This window comes from Ambystoma mexicanum, chromosome 14 (genome assembly GCF_040938575.1).
Source record: "Ambystoma mexicanum isolate Mex_15411 chromosome 14, UKY_AmexF1_1, whole genome shotgun sequence".
Lineage (NCBI taxonomy): Eukaryota > Metazoa > Chordata > Amphibia > Caudata > Ambystomatidae > Ambystoma > Ambystoma mexicanum.
The window spans coordinates 224412432-224432555 of NC_090940.1; the positions used below are offsets into that span (position 1 = coordinate 224412432).

The 20124-nt window shown below is 49.6% G+C and overlaps 1 protein-coding gene and 1 long non-coding RNA gene across 4 annotated transcripts in view; one reads left to right on the forward strand and one right to left on the reverse strand.

The window, feature by feature from the left end:
- VTI1B (vesicle transport through interaction with t-SNAREs 1B) overlaps positions 1-20124 on the forward strand; it is a 507368-nt gene that overhangs the window by 211341 nt on the left and 275903 nt on the right. The window lies entirely within an intron of this gene.
- LOC138527644 (uncharacterized) overlaps positions 1-20124 on the reverse strand; it is a 382040-nt gene that overhangs the window by 119107 nt on the left and 242809 nt on the right. The gene's annotated exons all lie outside the window — the stretch shown is intronic.

Consider the following 20124-nt stretch of genomic DNA (forward strand, 5'->3'; position numbering starts at 1 on the left):
GGGTGTTGGACACCCTGGCCAACGGGCACCCGCTGGAATTCCAAAAGAAGTGCCCTCGCATTCCTCCCGTGGCCAAGAAGGAGAATCCCATCCCTCAACTACGGTTGGAGGTAAAGGCGATGCTCAAGAAAGGTGCCATCGAGCTCGTCCCCAGAGGGCTCCGGGGCTCCGGAGTGTACTCAAGGTACTTCCTCGTCAAGAAGAAGACAGGCGGTTGGCGCCCCATCCTGGACCTGCGTCGCTTAAACAAGTACATCAAGGCGCAGAAATTTAGGATGGTCACCCTCCAGCACGTGCTGGGACAGCTGGAGGAAGGCGACTTCCTATCGTCTTTGGACCTGGAGGATGCTTACTTCCACATCCCTATTCTTAAAAGGCACAGGAAGTTCCTCAGGTTCGTGGTTCAGGGACGCCACTACCAATTCAGGGCCCTACCGTTCGGATTAAAGTAGGCACCCAGGGTTTTCACCAAGTGCCTGGCACCAGTGGCGGTGGGCTGCGTCTGCAGGGGATCCACATTTACCCCTACCTGGACGACTGGCTAATTCGGGCAAAGACAAGGGAACTCGCCGTTGAACACACGGCGAGGACCGTCCGGTTGCTCACGGAGCTGGGGTTCGCCATCAACTACCCCAAATCCCACCTGGTTCCATCGCAGATAGCACTGTTTCTGGGAGCGAATCTCAATACAGTGGGGCAATTGGCCTCCCCTTCAGAGGAGAGGACCAAGACCATCCTGGGCAAGGTGCGGCGCCTGCTAGCCACAGACGTGGCCAGAGTGAGGTCCATCAAGTCCCTCCTTGGGATGATGTCCTCATGCATCTATCTTGTACCCCTTTGCAGACTTTGGATGTGTCCGCTACAGGAGTTTCTAGACGTCCGCTGGCTCCAAGCGAGGGGCTGTTTCGAGGACAGGATCCCTCTCGACGAGGAGTTCCGTCGGGCGATCTTATGGTGGGGCATCCGTGCTCACCTCACGACAGGCACAGAATTTCAAATCCCAGTGTTTCAGGAGATGGTGACAACGGACACCTCTCTGGAGGGTTGGGGGCCCACACCGGAGACCTCCACACAAGAGGCCTTTGGCTCCCGGAGGAGAGGTCCCTCCACATCAACATTCTGGAGCTCCGAGCAGTGTTCTGGGCTCTCAAGTCGTTCCTTCCGTCCCTCAAGGGCAAAGTGGTGAGGATCTTCACCGACAACACCACCACGATGTTCTATATACGGAAGCAAAGAGGCACCAGATCCCCAGCCCTATCCAAGGAGGCACAGTATCTGTGGCACTGGGCCGTCGCCCAGGGGATGTTTCTGGTTCCCTTCCACCTGGCAAGAATAAAAAACACTATCGCGGACTCAGTCAGCAGGAAGCTGCGCTCGTGCCACGAGTGGAAACTGCGCCAGGACCAAGTGGATCGACTCTTCCAACGATGGGGCAAACCCCAGATCGACCTGTTCGCGATGGCGACGAACTCCAAGTGCCAGAGGTTCGCCAGCAGGTTCCCACCGCTGATGAGCATGGGCGATGCTTTCTCGTTCCCTTGGGACGGCCTGTTTCTATACGCGTTCCCTCCGTTGCCGTTGCTGCTCTGCCTCATCAACCAGCTCAAGAAGTCCAGGTGCAGGATGATCCTCGTTGCACCGGTGTGGCTGAGGCAGATCTGGTTCCCGGACCTTCTGGACTTGTCAACGTCCCCACCAGTCAAGCTGCCGGCAGACGCGGATCTTCTCTCCAGAGAAGGAGGCGCCATTCTCCATCATGACCTACAGTCGCTGAACTTGCAGTCCTGGCTCCTGCAGCACTAGAGTTTGGAGGGTACGATATCCCGGCTGATTGCAGAGAGGTTCTTGCAAAGGCCAGGGCGTCCTCAACTCTCAAGTGTTACGGTCATAAATGGAAGAGGTTCTCTGTCTGGTGCCGTGCACAGAAGATTAACCCTCTGCGGATTACGGCCCCTCAAGTGCTGCCGTACCTACTGCTGCTTGCCAAAGCTGGACTGACTCACACCTCCATAAAAATACATCTGGCTGCCATCTCCCGATATACCAGGACTACGGGACGGGCGTCCTTGTGGTCTCATCGCCTGGTAAAGGAATTTATGAAGGGACTATTCCGATCATTCCCGCCGGTGAAGGCCCCTGCCCCGGCGCGGGAGCTTAATGTGATACTGACCAGGCTCATGGGAGCCCCATTCGAGCCTATGCATTCGGCGCCTTTGAAGTTCCTGTCATGGAAGACAGCGTTCCTCGTGGCCATCACCTCTGCACGATGAGTGGGAGAGATTCAGGCCCTATCTTGCAAGCCTCCATACTTGACTTTTCATGACACGAGGGTAGTGCTGAGGACGCACCCCTCCTTCATGCCCAAGGTGCCGTCGGACTTCCACCTCAACGAGCCCTTGGTGTTACCAGTTTTCTTCCCGTCGCCTTCGACGACGGCCGAGAGGACTTTGCACTCGCTGGATGTAGCTAGAGCGCTGAAGTTCTACGTGGACCGCACAAAGAGTTTTCGGAAGACGTCACAACTGTTTGTGAACTTTGGGTCTGTGAATCAAGGGAAGGCTCTCTCGAAGACTTCCATTTCCAGATGTCTCTCCGGCTGCATCATGCATTGTCACCGGTTGGCAAACCGACCACTGCCTGGCCGTCCGAGAGCCCATTCGACCAGAGCGATCGCTGCTACCACGGCGTTCCTGTCTGGTGTGCCCCTGCTGGATATCTGCAGGGCTGCTACGTGGAGGTTGACGCACACCATCACAAGATTCTACTGCGTCGATCGGGACTCCAGGGAGGAGTCCAGGGTCGGCCAAGCAGTGCTGCGCAACCTGTTCGCTTAAGGTGAGCCTGGTGAGGAGGTAAGAGATGCTTAATGTTGAGTTGTTGTATTGCTCAATGTTGCGCCTGTTGCCACCTCCCATGGTTGTGCATGTGTATACTGCTATGTATTCTTTTATTCATGAGCATGTGAATCCATGCCAGACCCCATGCTGGAGAAGGAACAAGTTACTTACCTGTAACTGTTGTTCTCCAGCATGGGTCTGGCATGGATTCACATGCGAACCCTCCCACCTACCCCTCTGCGGCTCTTCACTTGGTCATACTGCCACTTGGCGTGCTACCAAATCTGAGTATGGCTGCCAGAGGAGGGGCTTAGGGAGAGGGCAGTCATTGGCTGGGGGCAGTATGACCCAGAGATCAGTGATTGGTTACTACTAAGAAAGACAGATCAGAAACAAAACTGATACTGATTTTCTCTTTACCGAGTATTCCCAGCCTGACGACGGGGAATATTCATGAGCATGTGAATCCATGCCAGACCCATGCTGGAGAACAACAGTTAAAGGTAAGTAACTTGTTCCTTATTTGAATATTTTGTTATTTATCAAGTGAAAATAATGAGGTGCTATTGAAGGAAAAGGTTTGTTAACGTGATTTCAACTGTTACCCTTAATTGTGGTCACTGGCATAAGGGACATACTAATGTTGTTAAAAAGCAACTGTCATACCCAAATTTCGTACAATTCTATAAATGATGCTCATGGTTTCAGCAGTGCTGTTATTTATTGGGAAATAGATGCAAGAAGCAGATATTTTCCCACATACTAAACCCTGTGATAACGCAAAAGTAATTCTGATGGATTCCTTCTTTCCCTCAATGTCTCATTTTTGATGTTCCATTTGCAGCGCAGCATTATTTGGAAATGTTTCCGATGCCACGGAGCATGGTGCACTCCGTGTCTACTCCCGAGAGGATAGCTTAGGGGCAACGTGCTGGCCTTGGAAGCAAGACGACACGGAGCAACACAGGTTCGATCCCCGGGTCAGCGCTTAGAAACCTCTGGGTATTAAGGTGTTATAAATAACCTATCATATCATAATACTACTCTGTACCTCCTGCTTGACGTGACATTGGGGGCCAGTTCATATATAGTCGGGTGCCCCACGACCTCAGTTCCTTTTTTCCACATACTCTGCATGCTTTGGGATTACTGCTACATTTAGCTTTCTCTGCATCATCTCTGCTTGATCCCGCAAAAACCTTGGTCTTCAAGCCCTCCCCGGATTGTGGCCAACAGTCCATCGCTGACCGCCCACAGGATATGCTTATACTTCTTAGGGCAGCAACAAGATCCCCCAGGATTGCAGGTCATGCCAATCCATGCTGCCCAAGTCTCACAAGGAGGTCAACAGAGACGAGAAGAGAACTTTTTCCAAATCCCAGAGTGTGGAGCGAGGATTCCGCCAAAATGACCAAATCCAATTTACCTAACCCACCAAAAGACCTAATATACGTACCACCAAAAGTTAGAACTTTTTTGTGGTATGTATATTTGGTATTTTAGTGGGGTAGGTTAAAAAAGAAAAACTGGCTGCGGGGGTGTCCCCCGCAACGCCTTGCTCACTATACTATATAGTGAGCTGACCCAACCAACAAAAAAAAAGGCTGCAGGGGGGGCCCCCCCCCCGCAACATCCCGTACACTATACTTTACAGTATAGTGAGCGGGGATTGCACAGGGACACCCTTGCGGTTGACCCGCTCAAAAAAAAAAAAGGACCCTGCGGCACTGGTTCCTGATCACGGAAGTGAAAGGGAACCAGTGTTGCAGGCACACATCGCGTTGCGATGAAAAGTAAGTAGGGGGTGGGGGCGGGGTGGGGGTGTGGCCAGGGGTTAGTGCTGGTACGGATTTAGGGTTGTTTTGCCACAAATGTCTGCATGAGAAATGTACGAACATTTATGTATAATCTACATTTCTCATGCAGTCATTTCCGTTGCGGACATTTGAACTACGGTAAAACGACCCCAATTCTGGAGCCAAGGACTGATCCCTGAAAGAGATGGCTAAGAAGCAGCAATGCAAGAGGTCCCACTCCACGAGCAGCTCCTTGAGGCACCATTCTTCTTCTTCTTCTTCGAATAAGAGGAACATCCATTCCAGGTACTCACAGAGAGTTTGGCTCTAAAGGTACTGTTTCATACACAATCCTCCACCCTGAAGGAATAGGAAGCATTCAGGCTGAAGATGCTGGACATCTTCGCCAAGGCCCAGACAATGACTGTTTCGACCTCTGTAGCGCACATAGGGCCCACTGTGCTTGGAAGAGCCATCAGAGACCCCTCGTGAGATTGTGACTGAAGACTGAATATTGGCTCGCTCCCGGCTCCATTGGACTCCGACCCGACCCTGCATCTGGATTCCCCGTCCTTGGGTGTGGAGCGGCAAATGCGGTCTCCTGCTGCCTGTGCTGATTTTCCTCAGGATTATGCCACACTTCCTATGGGCAGTCGTAAGAACACAGAGTTCTTCAACAAGGTGTATGATTGTTCTTTTGGGCCGGAACGCCTCTGCTCCAGGGAACTGAGGATTTCCCAGAGGAATTGTACAGTGATGGAGAGGATGCTTTAGAACTGGGCTCAAATTTACAAAAGGCCAGCGGCCTAGACCTGTCCCCATAGCTGGACTTCATTTCAGCAATTGCTCTGAGCGAAAGGGGGTTGACACACTGAGCTTGTCTGCTCCTACCAGGCCAAAGGTTCTGTTTGAACTTAAGGACATTGTGGATGAAGGCCTGCAAAGAGACACTTTTTCTGCATTTTAACCCTGCAGTAGGTGCCTTGTGTTTAGAGGCCTGCGAGAAGTCAGCCTCGGTCTTGCTGTGGGGCGAGACCTGTCAAAGAAGCATTGTCCGGATGTAGCCTTCTTTTCCACTCATGCTTCCACTGAGCACTTGGTAGTCCAGGCCACAATGTCCAACCTTAAGACACCCTCATTTGCCTTTTGACAGATAAAGCAAGAGACTGGATGTATAGGATGCCAGGTTTTCGCCTCAGGTAGCCTTGCCTTGAAGGCTGTAAATGCATCTAGCGCCTTGGCCAAGTTTTCTTTTGGCCTTTGGACAGTGGTCTTTAAGGCTGCTGAAAACCTGCTGGCTAGCGACATGGCTTTCGGTGCATTGGTTCATGATTGCAGAGAGGCTTCATCGGATCTGGACACCGCAGACTGCGTGGCACCTCCCATGGCCATATGAACTGCCATGAGGAGACACTCCTGATTGCAGACTTCAGTGTTTGCTACAGACGTTCAGGCAAATCCCCTGGACATGCCTTTCAACAAGCATAACCTATTCAGAAGTTCTGAAGGGAGTCATTAGCCTTTGCCTTGGCTCAGTGTTCTAAGGCCAAGGCAAAGTCCCTGGATCTGCCAATCAACAGCCGCAGCTACTGCCAATAGGGAGAGGGGTTTTCAACCCTTTCCTTTTCCTATCCTTCGTGAAAGACATGTGCCCTCAGGAAAGCGAAGCCACACTTCTATGCAACACCCCTACAATCAAAAAGACTGGCGTGGTGAGAGCAGCCTTCGCAGCACAGGCAGTGAGTGCCCTCTTCTACCCCATGAATGAAGCCTCTCTGAAGGGAACTTCAAGCACCACACCAAATTGAGAAGGAGAATTTCCCTGAATGGCAACGAGTGGTGACCACATCCAACGCATTTGCCTTGTAAGTCATTAATCAGAGTTACTCTCCTCTTTTCACAATGCCCTCCAGACCATCCCTTTATTGGACCCTTTTTAGCTCTGAATCCTGTCCTGTGGAGAAGGTTTGTTGGCTTCTGGTGAAAAGTGCCCTATAACTTGTACTATATCAGAACGAGGTAAGGACTGTGTCCAATCTTGGCTATAAGCTCTTGAACTTCTACCTGCATGAGGGCAAGTAAAGAAATTGACACTGTGGCCCAGTTCACCAGGCCCTCCATCTGCAGGACTGGTTGGTGTTGTTGGAAATTCAGGTCTCCTATTTGCATTAGCATATCAATCTCAAGCTCAGGAATTGTCTGAGATACGTGGTGGGGTCTGGCAACTACCAATTCAAGGTCCTGCCATTCGGCGCATCTTCAGCGCTGAAGGTCTTCACCAAACTGAAGGCAGTGGCTGTCCGTGGCTGTCAACCAGACACCGCAACATGTAGATGAGCAATATAGTGCACATGTAGCCTGTTGCACAATGTGAACACCTTCCCAAACATCAAGAGGTAAAATGTTTTGCCATGCCAGTCCTTCCAGTTTTTCAGTGCGTTCTTGGACACACTCCTTCCATTCCGGAATCTAATGGCAAATATCTTTACTTTACTACTTTAATGATTTATACTGTGCAAACCATGGACCCGTAGGCTTAAGGGTGCAAAAAACACCGGAGACAAACAAATCAGAATTATGAAGCTAGGGGCTAATCCAGAGAGGGCAGATCAGGCAAATAACAGAGTTTTTAATTTCTTCCCGAAGAGCTCAGTAGACTTCAGTCCTCTGGTCCTTATTGGATCTAAGAGATCTCATGTGCGTTTTCTCTTTAAGCAATTCCTGTAGATAGGTAGGCAATTTGCCCAATCAGCATTTACGTGTTATTAACAGAAGGTGATCTATTAGCCTCAATTCAATTGGGAGCCAGTGCAGACTGTCTGGCCTCCGAGATATGATCTTTCCAAGCGATTCCAGTAACCACTCGAACTGCACTATTCTGTATCACCTGTAACCGATTACAGTCCACTTTATTGATGCCATACAGCAGACTGTGCAGTAGTCGATTTTGGCGCCCACTATGGCCCTAGCAATGGTTTCGGCATTACATTGTGTAATAAATGGTCAGAGATGTGCCAAAATCTTGATGTAATAAGCTGAAGACGAGACCAGGCTACCAACATGAGCTTTCATGCTTAAGTGCTGGTCAAGGAAGACTCCAAGCATCTTGACCTTCTTTTGAGTGGTAATTCTAGTGTCCTCTATGCAAAAACTCTCATACGTAGGTCCCAATTTCTTTACCATATTGGGAGTGCCAACTACCATAAGCTCTGTCTTGTCTCTAATCAGAGCAAGGGCATTCTGCATCATTCAGCTCTCGATATGAGTGTACACTTGGGGGGCGTGTCTTGGAGCAATGGCGGTCGGAGCGTCTCTGTGAGAGCTCCATACTGGTGCCCCGCTGCCAACCGTAATGCCCCGGTGAAAACTGAGTTTCAACGTTCATATGCGGTGTGTTCTGAAGCTAAAGTGCGGCAGCATGCTTTGATTGGCACCCAACCCTCCTGCGGCACTTAGAACTTCGAGTTTGTCCGATTCGAAGCTGAGTGAGACACAGTGAAGGACCCGGCAACAAAATGGCAGATACTTCCCCAGCCTGAAATTGCCAACGGTGTCGGCTGCACAAGCAAAGTCCGTTCCCCTGAGAGCAACTCAGTGGAGGAACCTCATATTTCCACCCCCTTCTGGAGCGGACTACCATTCCTTTTCTCTAGCGGGAAGACTCTCGTACCCAAAGAACCGGTGCTCATAGCCCACCCACACAGTCTCCTCATCCCGCCTCTGCAACCCGGCGGCAGCAGCAATGGCACAACACTCTGCAGAGGCCCACCGTCTTGTGAGGTACACCATTCGGCAACGAGAAAACCCTGAAATTCTGGATTCTCCCTAGAGCAGAAGACCCCAAGGCTCAGCAGTACGGGCAGCAGGCCCACAGTGGCGAGAGAGGTCTCTCCCTCTTCCACCCGGAGCAACGCCAGACTCCCTCTCTGCTCCTGATCCTACGAACCAGCCAAGCAACGACAAGCGAGAGGAGACCCGGACCCAGCCACCTAATTACCCTCTCCCGTAACTCCGCTGCACCCCAGAGTGCAGCCTAATCTCAGGAAATAAAATGCTCCTGGGCAGACATTAAGCCCACAAACTATGTCAGCCCAATCTCCGGATCCAAGGACGGCCCGACTTGCGCTGCACTCCCTCACCAACTCCCTCACCAACCAGCAGCGGGGCCAGCCGCATCAGTGTGGCACTCCACCTATGACTAATTTCTCCCGGCCTGGGGGCTGAGAAGGCAACTACAACTGCGGGGGGGCCAAAGCCCTTTTATCAATCACCCAGCATTAAAACCCGCGAAGCACTGTGCAGCGCACTGGATTAATTTGCTGTGGGGGGTGCCGGCCCCGTCGGGAGGGCCGCGGCCGTGAGCAGGCTCCTTCCACACAGGGATGGGCTGGAGCTACCAACCCCTCACCCCGGACATTCCTGATTTCCCCCCAGCGGCTGCCGACCCAACAGAGAATCTGGTGCCCAACCAAAGGTAAGGCAGCACTTGCCGCACCTCTTAGTTGGTCCCTTGAATCGGCAGCATCCCTCGGGCCTCCACTCCTCCAGCTCACTGGGGTCCTGGAGACCTGCCCAAACAAAGCCCTAGACGCTCGGAGAGACCAAGCAGCCATAGGAACCTGGTGCCTACAGCTAACAGCCTCATCCAGCCACATGCACTGGTTCCACGACCCGTCCTGCAGTCCGGCTATCCAGTAAGCTGCGGCCCATCAGTGGGTCACACGACTTCATAGTGCACCGGAGTGTCTGCGGGCCGCCGGGCTCGGCTGTTCCCCTCCCGATCCAACAACTAAGACTCCAGCTGTTTGGGGGGGGGGTTGTGTGGTGCGTCTGGGGGACACAAACTCTGCTCCCTCCCCATACTTACTAACAGGAGCTCCAGGGACGACACCCATAGGAGCCGGGATAGGACCCAATCTGGCGTAAGCGAGGCTTCACACAGTTGGAAGCGCCTACTAGTTGGTCTGCAAGTCCAAGCCGCATCATTACCTGAGAAAGAAAACCGCTGGACAACGTGACTAGATGGAACACTGCAACCAGAAATCTGCGAACCAAGGGGCCCCACAGTGTCGAAGGAGACAGCCGGGCTCTATCTCAAAGGATATACCGTGTTACGTAACCCTGACCCTGGCAAAAACAGGATTACTGGAGCTGTCTGAATTAAAGGCCCTCTCCAAGCATCGGTGGGTCAACAACCCTTGAGGTGCACAGGGTTCCCCAACCCTGGTGGGTGCTAAGATCTGAACTATTCAATCAAAGGTGGGGGTACCAACTGCACACTCATCCCCCTGTAACTAGGGAGAATACACCACGACATAATGTCCAAGACCCTTAAGTCAACCAAGCAGGCATATATTGCAGCATTATTAACAACACCTATGGCGGAGAAAGCAAAAAGGGGCGAGCGCAATGAAAGCAGGACAATAAGTAACCCGCCTGAAACCAGCTTCGACCTGACGACTCAATCAATTACGAAATCAGATTTACAAGAACTTTTATTAGCTCTCGCCAAGGAATTTCAAAAAGGGACCGAAGAGGTGAAGAGTAAGATCTCAACTCTCGACAAGCGAGTGGGGGAAATTGAAGCTAGAATGGAAGAAATCAAAACCACACTGTACGAACAGAACTTTGAGATTGGAGAGGGGGCGGACAGGCTCACTGCACTTGAAGCCAGATGTGATGCACTCGAAGCCAAACGGGAGGATGCAGAAAACCAGTCCAGGCGCAACAACATACGCCTGAGAAGAATCCCAATGTCAGTCGCCGACGAGGAACTTGGAGCCTACGTCAATGACCTGTTCCGCGTCATCATCCCCCTCCTGGACGATTCCCCACTAGAGCTCGACAGAGTGCACAGAATGAGATCTAAACAAAGCTCCTCCTCACCAGCAGACGTACTGTTCATTTCTATAGACTCGAGGAAGAAATAATGCGGGAAGCCAGAAATACAGCCCGTTTTCACTTTAGACATGCCATGATTTCCCTGTACCAAGATCTGGCCGCAACCACACTGGCAAAAAGAAAGGCTCTCAAACCTATGACTGAATGGCTCTGCGAGAGAAAGATCATATACCGATGGAGCTTCCCCACAGTCCTCACTTTCACATGGGAGGGTAAAGCCTCTGCATATCCTCTCACCTAGAGAAGCGGAAATCTTCATGAACCCCGAAGGAGAGTCTGACAAATTAACGCCCAGCAAGGAGGGGGCAGAGCGGGAACCCCTGAGGTCCTGGACCCCGGTGGATGGTCGACGTAGAGTGTGAGGCCACCCTTCCAAGAGCAAAAAGTCCAACAACCACTAAAGACGGTCTGCTCCGATAGATCTAACCCTTATAGCATTTTACACCAGTCTCCCTGCGTCTGCTGGGAAACTGGCATAATGGCGCCCCACATAAGACAAATGAGTAGACGCCAAGGAATCTCCTTCTCTAGGTTAATGTCCTGACTCCACAAGCGGATTCCAAGTAGTCAAGGGGACAGAGCCCTCGCAGCAACACACGTCGTTAAAGGAACTAACGAAATGCTAGTCAAGACGACCGCAAGTTTACCGGAACCTCAAGAGGTGCAGATGCCTCTGACCGAATCAGTGGCGTTGGCCCAGCCTGATGCCCCGTTGGTGGAAGGCTGGACCAGAAAACCTGTTTTTTTCTTTTTCTTTTGTTGGTTGTGGGGGTGGGGGTGAGGGAGACGGCACGGGGAGGTGTGGATGCATCTAGCAAGGGGAAAAAACTCACGGGAAGATGAAACGCGAAGCAAAACGAGCTGAGCAGCAGGAATCTACTCTGCTGACATGAGGGCGCCAGGCAGCTCACAGAACCAAGGGAAACGCCAAGTAAAACAACTAACCATAACATAAATGTCCCTGTTGGACAATTAACTTACCATGACGACCTGGAACGTACAAGGCCTAAATGCCCCAGGCAAGAGGAAATCATTGGAGCACAGGCTCTCCCAACTGTCAACAGACCTTGTTTGCTTACAAGAAACTTACCTCCTAGCAATGGACGAAAGGCGGGTCTCCTTCCAACGTTACCCAAGACGTTACTTTGCCTCAGTGGGGCAGAAGAAAAGAGGTATTGCCTTACTGCTAAGCCGCGACTTACCACTAACACAAATTGCAGTCAAGAGACCCAGAGGGGCGTTACATTCTACTGAAAGGCCTCCTGGTTGAGCTGCCCATCACCCTAGTAGCAATCTATTGCCCGAACGGTGCACAAATTCACTTCCTCCGCAACCTTCTACCAATTAATGTAGCCTTTGCCGAAGGTCACCTACTAATGTGAGGCGACTTTAACCTACCTCTGGACCCGAATCTGGATAAAACACTGCCTCCAACAAAGGAAGACTTTGTCAAAGCATTAGCCATGGCCAAATTTCTTAGGGAAACTGAGACTATCGATGTATGGAGGCTACCCAACATGGGGGCGAAGGACTACATTCTTCTCACATGCCCACCAAGGGCACTCAAGGATCGACCTACGACTAACGACCAGTGCACTCCTCCCTTGTGTGGAAAACATTCAAATAGGGCAAAGAGCTATATCAGACCCTGCCCCGGTCACTATGAGCCTAAGAGTGCAGGGCCTACCGTAGCCTCCGCAACAATACTGGAAAATGCAGGACCAGATCCTAACGGACATATGCATCAGAACATAATTGGCAGACGGCCTGAAGAATTATTTTAAGGAGAATACAACCGCTGATTCCGCAAAGGCAATCATCTGGGATGAGATGAAACCAGTCAACCGAGAGGTCGCGATCAACTGCATGGCAAGGCTCAGATGACAAAACCAACTGCAGCAAGATAAACTTGAGGCAAGGGTCGTGGAAGCGGAGAGAAACTTCAAAGGGTGCCAAACTACAAAAGCAGGCTGTGAACACAAAAACGCAAAAGCCGCATTAGAAATGCATCTAGCCGACAGATCGGCAAGAGCCTTGGCCTACACCAAGCAATCTTACTACGTAAATGGTAACAAAGCAAATCGGCTGTTGGTCCAGAAACTGTAGAAGTTACGCTCGAGAAACCATATCCAATGTCTAGCAGACAGTAACTGCGTCCTACGCTACACAAGCACAGAGAAACTGGAGATTATGCCAGAACACCACAAGGGAATCGTGACAGGCCGCCCAACAATCCAATCTACACAGCTGTAATACCTAGTCACTGCCCATAAAGGACCACAGCATCCCCAGCTGGAATGCCTGGAATACCCAATCACTGCTGAGGAAGTGGGTGACACCATTCGATCCCTAAAAAAATACAACGCAAGGACCGGACAGGCTCACAGCCCAATTCTATAAAAAAATGTGCCCATATCCTCGCACCTCAGCTGGCGAGTCTGTTCAACTCGTTCCTCACAACAGGATCCACCACCCCTTCCATGGTGGAGTCGCTGACTGTCCTCATACTGAAACCCGGGAGAGACCGCGATCAATGCTCATCATACAGACCCATTAAACAATGATGCCAAGTTGTTTGCGAAAATCCTAGCGAGTAGATTAGTGCGGCTACTCCCAGATATAATTCATCTGGACCAAAACCGGCTTCATCCCGGCGCTGTGGTACTCAAGACAACATCAGAAGAACTATAAATATAATCGAGACTGCCAACAGGATGGGGCTGGAAATGGTGGTCCTGTCGCTCGACACACACAAAGCCTTTGATATGTTAAATTAGACTAGGGCTACATACAAGAATCACTACGGCACTATGGGTTTGGCCCAAACTTTTTAAAATGGACGCTAGGCAATTACCAACACCCCTCCACCAGGCTTGAAATGAATCTGGCTAGATCGGACAAAATCACTATAACGAGAGGCACCAGACAAGGATGCCCCCCATTCCCCCCTTATATTCACGCTCTCGATGGAGCCGTTTGCCAGCAGAATCTGCCACAACCTGGCAATATATGGCTTCGAAATCAAAGGGGAATCGTGCAAAGTTGCCTTATATGCCGATGACTTTCTATTGACGGTCACCCGACCGGAAGCATCCATGAGAGCACTATGGCTAGACTTGGCATTCAGGGGGGCATCAGGATTCCAGGTAAATCTCTCCAAGTCAACAGCTATGAGCATCAACATGCCGAAAAAGCTCACAAGAGCACTAGAAGCTGACTATCTGATTCCATGGGCAAAATTGCAATTTTGCTACATGGGGGTCCAGCTGCCAAGCAAATCAGAAAGAATATACAAAACAAACTTCCTCCTACTGTTTAAAAAATTTAGAAACGATGTGGCACGCTGGCAGAAGCAAGAAATGTCATGGTTCGGCAGGATTACAGCTCTGAAAATGAACCTAATCCCCAGACTGCTTTACTATTGTCTAGCCCTACCAGTAACTATTCAGAAAAAGGTCATACAGAAGCTGCAAGCAGACATCTTGAAATATGTCTGGGAAGGAAAGAAACTGCGAAAACCGAGGCGCATTATGCTTCGGGGTTCGGCGGTGGGCGGCCTAGGGGGTCCCAGACTGTCTAGATACATCCTAGCGGTGCAGCTCTCACAGGCTTTCGCTTGGAGGATCAACATCAAAAAACCCTGATGGTTGGAGCTGTAGGAAGTCTGGTGCCGGAGCCCAATTGAATCACTCCTGCATTTGAAGAGGTCCTGCGACTCCCCAAACATAGGACCCTGCCGGTGACGAAAAATACGGTGACAAACTGGAACAGAGCAGCTCACCAGTGGAAGTGCAGAAGTACCATAGGCCCACTCACCCCCATCTGGTATAATCCGGACTTCACTCCTGGCATCACCCCAAATAATTTTTGCAGATGGAAAGGAGGACTGAAGAACGTCACTGACTTCTTCGAGAATGGTAATCTACTGAAATTTGAAGCCAGCAAAGCTAAATTTAAAATTCCAGAGACGGAGAGGTTCAGATATGTTCAGCTTAGGCACGGGCTCTCAAGCGAAGCGATGGGGAACAGAAGTAGAGAACTTACTGCTCTAGAGCGGACTCCCTGAGAGAACCCCCCCAAAGGGAAAATATCCACCCTATACATGTTGCTCGACAGAACAGACCCAAGTAACAAAGAGGCCTACATGTTGAAATGGGAAAAAGACATAGAGAAAGACATTGATCCAGAGGAGTAGGGGTCACATCTGGGCCAGAGCACACAAAAGCTTCAAGTGCATAACCAACAAAGAGGGGGCATTGAAAGTGTGCTACAGGTGATACCAGCCCCGGAGATACTCAACAAATGTAAACCCATTGTTCCCACGCACTGCTGTAGAGGATGCCCGGACAAGGGCACGTTATACCACCACCTTTGGACATGCCCCAAAGCTACCCAATTCTGGAAAATCGTTCTGGAACAAATTAAATCGATCACTGGTCTCACAATCCCATGGGATCGAGGAATTTTCTTGTTGGGGGCGACATGTGAAGGCCAATTCCCTTTGACCGGCCGAAGGGCAGACCTGTGCTCGTATCTACTGACGGCTGCAAAAATGTCAGTCATTCGAGCTGTAAGCGAGCTACGCAGGAAGAACCTTCCAGACGATCAGCCGCAAGCCCTCTTGTGAGTTAAGAACAGGCGAGCAAGATGACTAACCATGCTGATATGCATTAACTCCCCAATCCACGTATGAAGTGAAATCTGCTATCTCCTGTTTTCCTTCCCTGCCCCCTGGCCCTCTTCTCCCCCCCCCGCCCACTCACCCTCAGGGACTACTGATGTTAGTTGTTTCTGCTATTTAATTTCTTTTGTTACCGTCTAACCAAGCTGTGAGCAGAGCTCTTGCTACCTGATGCCATTTGATGCCATTTTGAAAGCTTGTATGTATAAAACCAATAAAAAGAAGTTTGAAAACCAAAAAGTGTACACTTTAGTTCGTCTTTGTCATTATTACCTGTAAGTGGGATGACACACTGAGTGTCATCAGTGTAGTTGGTAAAAGCCACCCCTTCTGTTCTAAAAGAGAAAAAAAGGTACCATGAAGATGTTAGGCATGGGGGAAATGCATGCCCCCTGGAGGACGGCAAATTGCAAAATCATGGGAGGAGCTTCTGCATCTTCACAATAGACTCAACATTCCCAATTACTCGAACGACAAAATCCATAGAGCCGCTTCATTCAAGAAGTTAGCCACGTCCTTCAACCTGGTGATCAAGATGGAATGATCCACCAGGTCGAAGGCCGCTGATAAATCCATCAATATCAGAAGAGACGATTTTCCATTGTCCACGCTATCTAATAATCTGGACTTCAACTCTAACAAAGCAGTTTCAGTCCCAAATCCTTGCCTAAACCCTGATTGATATTTATTGAGAATGGGATATTTGTTGAGGTGAGAAGAGATTTGGACGTAAGCTACCCATTCCAACAGATGGTTCATGTCTTTGAATTCCAGGAGCTGGCTCCAGCCATGGCCTTCAAGCGCTTATTGGGTTTCATGGCTTCCTGCATTTTGGTAGTGTCAAAGACCCGGTAATGCATGAGGATGCTTCAGCAGCTACTCAGTTGTCGGTAGCCTCAGTTTCAGGGGAACATGTCTGACCTTTTGCAAGTCACAGACAAGGTGTCCCATGACCTCGTATGATGGTCCCTGCAAGAGAACCTGCAGAGTGGGGTGTTGATTTGGAAACCCTGACCCCAACTAACTGTGGTCACGGATGCATCCTTAAACAGTGAGGAGCTCACCTGCTAGATATGACGTGGTCTCCCTGGGAGACCCAAGAACACATCAGTTTGCTGGAATTGAGGGCAATCGGGCTCGACCTGGTTGTGCCTTCCTTGTGCAGGGCATGGGTGTACTGGTCCTAACTGGTTACACAGTGGACATGCATTTCCTTAACAAACAAGTTGGTGTGGGGTCCTTGCCTCTGTGCAGAGAAGCAGTGCAATTGTTGTTCTGGGCTCTGGAAAAGGACTGGTTTCTGAGAGCAGCCCATCTGGCTGGGAGAGAGAAAGTCATAATGAATTCCTTGAGCAGGAAGCCTTCAGCCTCCCATGAGTGGGAGTCCTGCCAGGAAACCTGAAGGAGATTTTTTCTTCTACAAGATTCCTCAGGTGCACCTCTTCGCCTCCATTGTGGACAGGAGAAGTGAGTTGTTCTGCTCCATGGAATTTTCTAGGCAAGGAGTGCTGGGTGACGCGTCTGTCGGATGAGAAACCAGAACGTGGTATCCCCTTCCCTGTAACACCTTTACCCCATCCTACCAGGTAGGATACTTAGAAACTCAACCCCTCTCCTTTTCCAACACAAACACTTTCTCAGGAGCAGCTCGCTATGAGAGAAAATGGACTAACACCCGAGCTTTATACCTGACATGGCCCAGTACAATGGTCAGGCAGGGTCAAGCAATTGACACACACCTGACTTCCATTACACTTCCCCACAGGGATAAAAGGCGGAGCACAAGAGCACATTCTGAGCGAGGCAAAGCACACGAGGAAGCAGCATTTCCAAGATGGCAGTTTAATACAAGGTGAAAGACAGCAAAACAGAAGGGGATCACAAGGAGGGAAGTGCCCTTGACCTTTTCGACAAGGAACTGTTTTTTTAATGAACCTTCGAGAATAGAACTCGTAAGACCAGGAAACAAGGCTGAAGAATCCTGCATTGTGTGTCGGAGGTACCCAGGGCTCTCTCACGTCGATAGTCAAGGGTGGGAGAAGCAGCGCCAGTGAAGTCTGCACAGCCGTTGAGTTGGACAGACTGATACCAGACTGGTCTGTATTGAAGCCAAGGTTGCAAGTGGCAACATTGTATAGTGAAAGCTGAAGCGAACATTGTATGAAGCGTATGTGATAATCAACGCAAGTAAAATTGAAACAACAGATGAGTGATTGAACTTTGAAGCCAAGATATGATACCTTAGACAGAGTGGTCCGGCACCGCGTGCGTGCTCATTCGAAGGTCTCTGTAAGGTATCCAACTGAGAGAGTGACAAAGAATTGTGAATCGAAATGGTTCTGCAACTGATCAAGCAAAATCCTGTGCACCATCAAAAGTCTTTGATGTTAATGGCATGAAGAAAGTTGATGACAAAGTAGAGGAAGTTGGTCCGAGCCCAGCCCAGGGAGACTAATTGAACATTGTGTCAAAGAGGATCTGAGCCCGGCTGAGGCGGATCCAGGGTGTACCATGAACCACCAGAGAAATGGAATACATGAAAATCCTACAAACATTGTGTTAAGAGGGATCTGGACCCGGCTGAGGGGGATCTGAGGTGAATGGTGAATCGCCCGAGAAACAGTGTGTGTGAAGTCCAGAGAGGAAAACAACGTATTGTTTGTCGCATCTGGCCCTCTGAAAGAAGAGACTTTGAAAGGCAAAGAGACTTGGGCACAGAAGGCTATGATGCTAATGATTGAACTGTATCCTCGTGCTAAAGAAGCCAGAGACTGTGCTAAGCTTGTGTACCGCCTTGTCCCGTGCTGAAAACGTGGGAAAGGGATGCCAATGGGCCTGAGCATCATGACATATAATTTTGTGAACACTTCTTTATTTTTCGCAACACTGTTTCCCCCACTATTTGTCTTTAGTGGTAAGGATTGGCAATAGATTTATTAATATAGGCCCTTTTATTTTAACAATAAGTCACTAGGACTGCATTATTATTTGTTGGTCGTAGCCTGCTTACATCTGTAGATTTAGCATTAGATAGACGTTTTTCAAACCCTTTTTGAAGTTCAATAAACACCCTTGAACTGTGGTCACTTGTCTGTCTTACTGTGGACCTTCTATCTCTGTGCATTCCTGAAGATCCTTGTCATAATGCTAGGTCTCAGGAGGCTGGCCTCTTCAGGTCCACATTTATTTTGATCGCTACAGACTTGCAAGCCAGTAGAGGTAATCTGTCTGACATCATTCCTCATCTTCCTCGGCTCAGTAGTGTTGTCGGTGTAACATGGGGAGGAATTATGGGAGCTGTAATCTCCCATAAAATAAGCAGGGAATGGGGTTAGATGGGTTGTGAAAATAGAGGGATACTATGTCTAGCCATCGGGTGTTTCTCCCCCCTCTCCCTGAGGACCCCCTACCCAGGTGATCCTCCCTCGCTTGTCCACCCCCAAAATCTGCATCTAAAAGCGATGGCTTTTCCCTGGCCACCTGAGTATTAGGTTGTGAAACACCCTCTGGTTTTTCACAGGTAGAACACCATATAATCATGTAGGTTAACATGAAAAATCCACTAAATGCCAGGTCACCAACAGTTAACCAGAGCATTCAGCAGCACATTTTCATTATGCCTCTGCACACGATATGTGGTAGGGAAATCTACAAAAATGTTGCCCTAACTAGTGCGCCACCGCAGTTACTGCGACTTTGGGGGCGCACAAAATACTGACTCCCATTACTGCACACAAGCAGAGTGGGGGTGTCTCCCGCTTACCATTGTGGTAAGCGGGGGACAAGAAAGTAAAAATTCAAATAAAAAAAGGCTCCCTGCGCCATCTGCTCCGACCCATGTAAGTGGGAGGAGCCTATGCTGCAGGGATAGCGGGCAGAGGGGGTGGTGGGGGGAGTGTCAGATAAGAGAATGTGGGCCGGGGGTAAAGTGATATATTTGATCACTGCGCTGCACTGTAATTGGCGTTGACATGAAAATACAAAGGCCAGCATTTCCATTATAGCACTTTGATGCCTGTCAAGACAAAAGCCAACATTGTCCCGAAAAACATGCTTTAATGATGCTCATGCACATACTAGATGTCGTCATTGTCACAGAAACACCTTCATGCTGCTGGTGCTCCCCACAATATATGTCATCAGTGGCACTGTAAACACTTTCACAATGCTGGTGTCTACATTATATGGCAGCATTACAACTAAATTGCCACACTATTGTGATCCTGCCTCTTCTCCACATCCATCACCCGGGAGTAGTTTGTGAACTGGGAACAAAGCAGGAAACGTAAGCGGATCATGTTTCAGGTCCCCAGGCATGAAGACATTACACTTGCTTGGGCTACTGAAATGTCAGGAAGTGAGGGCCTTGGGTGTACTGTAATATAGAAAAGTGAACAGCAGCAAAGGTTTATTAGGGATGCCTAGCCAGACTATTTCCCAACTGGCAAAGGTTTGCACAGAATTAGTACAGAGGGAATACTCTTGCCCTTAGAAGCACGACGAAGCCCTATATCAAAAATAAACCTGAAACCTGAGTGCAGGAATTAACACTTGTTTTGAAAAGATTATGCAGGGAAGACTTGTTTAACATTCATTATGTCCAAGCATGTAAGATGATCTTGCAGAACACTCATTTCTCATGCTGAATGCAGGAATGGCTGTTGATAACATTAATTGTGCACAAAGAATGCAGTAATGTCTACTAAGAACAATTAACAATACCTCGCATCAATAGGACCAAGGCAGGAGGTATAGGGTTCCCTTTCCTCGCACCTAAGCTTTGGAACTCTCTCTCCACTGACCTCAGAGCTGAAACATCTCTCTTCTCCTTCCGCAAAAAACTCAAAACTGCCCTCTTCAACTAACACTGCTCTCCTAGTTACCTGTCCCTCAATGTATGTAAGTACGT